This window comes from Carassius auratus, unplaced genomic scaffold (assembly GCF_003368295.1).
Source record: "Carassius auratus strain Wakin unplaced genomic scaffold, ASM336829v1 scaf_tig00216971, whole genome shotgun sequence".
Taxonomy (NCBI): Eukaryota; Metazoa; Chordata; class Actinopteri; order Cypriniformes; family Cyprinidae; genus Carassius; species Carassius auratus.
In genome coordinates, this window is record NW_020528825.1 from 4,009 (window position 1) to 7,404 (window position 3,396).

Here is a 3,396-nt window from a genome sequence, read left to right on the forward strand (position 1 = left end):
TCAATTGAGACAAATGAAGCCCAGTTTTAGCGTTTTTTAGCACTTCCGTTTCTGACGTGCAGACTCAAACGAAGCTTGACGACGTCAGCAACCTGTCTGCCAGATGTAAATCTTCTAAGTGGCTGTGCGTGCAAACTGCCATCGTTAATCTTGCAGAGACGGCGAGCTTTAGCGGGGAGTTCTTTGTCGTGAGTGAGCAGGAGTAAGTATTCTGATTAATTATTTTGTATAGTATTTTAAAATGTAATAATAATGATTTGTTTTTAACATGAAACGAATATTGATATTTGAAATAATTTAATAAATGAAAAAAAGTCTAAATATGAAATTAAAACCGCCAGTAGGTTACAGCAAGTGAATGTTAATGAGTGAGTCATTCATTCAAGGCTGATTCCTTCAGAAACCAAGCATTTGACTGTTAATGAGTGAATAACTAATTCATTTATTCAACCAATTCATTCAAAAAGCTGATTCATTCAATAAGTAAACACCGTCAATTGCTGTCCAGTTTTTCCTATCTGTTTTTGAGTGGATTTATAATAAAGACTATTCTTTTGGATTCCCTGCTCTCTGTGACGTTGGTAACAGTAACAATCTGGAGAAATCTAGGCTATCAGACTAACAGTATTCATTTTCCCCACAAAACAAGGAAAGTAAAACATTACAAAAACAAAGATATTCAATGAAAGCAAATATATTCGTTAACTCATAAGTAGCCTACAATTATTTGTACTTGGTTAGAATACAGCACTGTACTCCATAATACACACATAAATGTAAAAAAAAGAAACCTATGCATATGGACTCTTGTTTCTCATACCCACTGTTTAAGAAAGTAGTTTTGCAAAACTGCACCATACTTTAGAATTTCCACCATGTTAAAAAAATAATTCTTAATCAGCTGTTATATTTCCCCACACCCAGTTCAGTTTTTGAACATGGAATTTGTTCTTCCGCATTGCAGATGTGGGTTTTGTATCTCATTCCACATCAGAAAAATCATGTGCGGCAGAAATCTGTGGACTAAAATGATTTCTCTGAAAAAGCAAGGGTGAAATTTGTCAACATTTTCAGCGGGGATATGCAGACCAGCGGTCCTCACTCCAAAGTGGGATATAGGTTTGAGGCCAGCCTTTTCCAAACACATTCCCATGTAAACATCATCAATGGGCAGCAGATCTATAGAGTGCGACATCTTGTAGATCGTTTTGGCCGTGAAGCCGGAGAGAAGAAAGCCTCCTCCACCACAGTATGGAGGATACCTTTCAGACTCTTGTACTTGCACCGGGACAAAATATTTGCTTGAACGTTGTCTGATAGGACCCACATTCTGGATGAGGTGCCCAGCGAAGAGATGTTTACTTCCATCATTGTCCTCCTGACCTTGAACATACTCAACCATGTTAAACGGATTGGCAAAGATGTCATCATCTCCATTTAAAAGAAATCTGACATGCGGGCACCATCTTTCCATCCACTCTAAGAAAAGAATCTGCTTCAGTGTGAGGTTGAAGAAAGAATCATTGAAGTCCCACTGTAAAATGTCTTGGTTCTCACGGTTCTCCAGCTTCAATAGTTTATTCAGCCGGTGATTCTCAAAGCCAGTTTTACTCGTTCCAGTTATAAAGACCCTGCGGATCCACACACCTTTGTGCAATCTTTCTTTAGCCCATGTTTTCCGCAAAACTTCTCTTCGATCGTAATTCTCTGGAGAACTCTTGATGACCAGCAGAAGGAAGACATCTGCAGAGTTTTGCGGTCCACCACACTTATCAGGCACATCAAGAAGCATGGGAAAACTCCTACAGTGTCGGTAGAGCAGGAAGTCTTGGATATGATTTGGCAGAGTAGAAAATCCAGTCACATTATAAGCAGACATATTCTGATGACAATGTGAAGACAAAGGCTGGAGAGTTTTGAAGCTGGGCAAATCCTTTTGTTGACTGAGCATCTCATATACATCTTTGCTCTTAAGTGTCGAGTCATTTTCAAAGTCTTTTTCCGTCATGATAATGACCAGGCACACAACACCTGTCAGAAGTAACACTATCGTCTGCAATTTTTTTCTTCTCATCTCTGCACCTGTTTAAGAAAAGAGACACAATATTAATGTTACTCAAATACAAGAGTGTTTGAACTTGGTCAAGAACTACTAGGACTATGAATGTGGCAATCACCAGTAACACTGTATTTTGGTAATAATTAGAAAATGGTTTTTAAATGGCACAATTTAAAAATAAAAGTTTGTGTATGTGTGTAGTTTGGGCATTCAGTCCCGCTCTCTTTGAAAAACCTCAGTGTTTTCAATAAAGTTCAGAGCCAATGCCATACATGATGGAATGAAATATAGCCTTCTAAAATAAATGTTTACAATACAATTGTAATCTTCACTTGAATGATATATTTTTTTATGTTAAATAAAAACAATATCAAACGAGATTTGATAAAAAGTCAGATACGTGGCAGATATACATTTTTATTTGGGAAAGCATAAATCATTAGTCGCCTATTAGTTTCAGTGTAGTTGATATAGAAATATAAAATGTAAACATATATAAATGTAAATATGTTTCCACTGTACATGTCTACATAAGGCTGTCTGGCTGTGGGTCAAAATAAAATAAATGCTTTAAAACAAAAATTATAAAAATCATGGTATTAAACATTTAAGATGGTTATCAATATAGAAATCCCAAATTAGCATACAGTATTCCGAATAGCTATTTAGGATGTCTATTTACTGTGTGGAAAAGTCACCAGTTTACACAGAATACATTAAAATTAGTTTTTGAATTACGTTGTTAACTCAATAGTTGCCTAAACATATATTATTATTTTTATTATTTTATTATTTATTTATTTATTGCATTTCATTGTTTGAACTTAATTTAAGTGTAAAGTAACAAAAAGCTTCCGCACTTTAGTTTCGATATAGGATTAGACTAAATTACTAATAGAAACCAAAGATAATTTAAACAACTTTAAAGTGTAATGACCTACTTGTGAGTGAAAAAAAGTTAAAAAATTGTTTGGGTTTCTAACATCTAAAAGAAACAGATTAAAATATTATTCATCTTACCTGACCGTTAATTAGCTTCTTTGGAAAAGGTCCACACAAGTGTTTGAGCTTTTGTTCATGTTGAAGTGAGCGTACACAACAGTCCACACCCTCTATTTACAGCTCCGGCTTCTCCTCTAATGAGGAAATCCAAACGCGTCTCTGTGGAACAGCTTTCTCTAGAGAGGAACACTGAACATGATGTCAGAGGCATGTATGGCAGTAAAGTTTCAGATTATGCCTTTTTATCTATAGTGCTGAAACCATATATATATATATATATATATACAGTATTGTTCAAAATAATAGCAGTACAATGTGACTAACCAGAATAATCA

The 3,396-nt window shown here is 35.3% G+C and overlaps 1 pseudogene; it reads right to left on the bottom strand.

Moving 5' to 3' along the window:
• Positions 1–344: 344 nt before the first annotated feature.
• On the bottom strand, positions 345–3,174 carry LOC113099570 (N-acetyllactosaminide beta-1,3-N-acetylglucosaminyltransferase 3 pseudogene; annotated as a pseudogene).
• Positions 3,175–3,396: the final 222 nt, after the last annotated feature.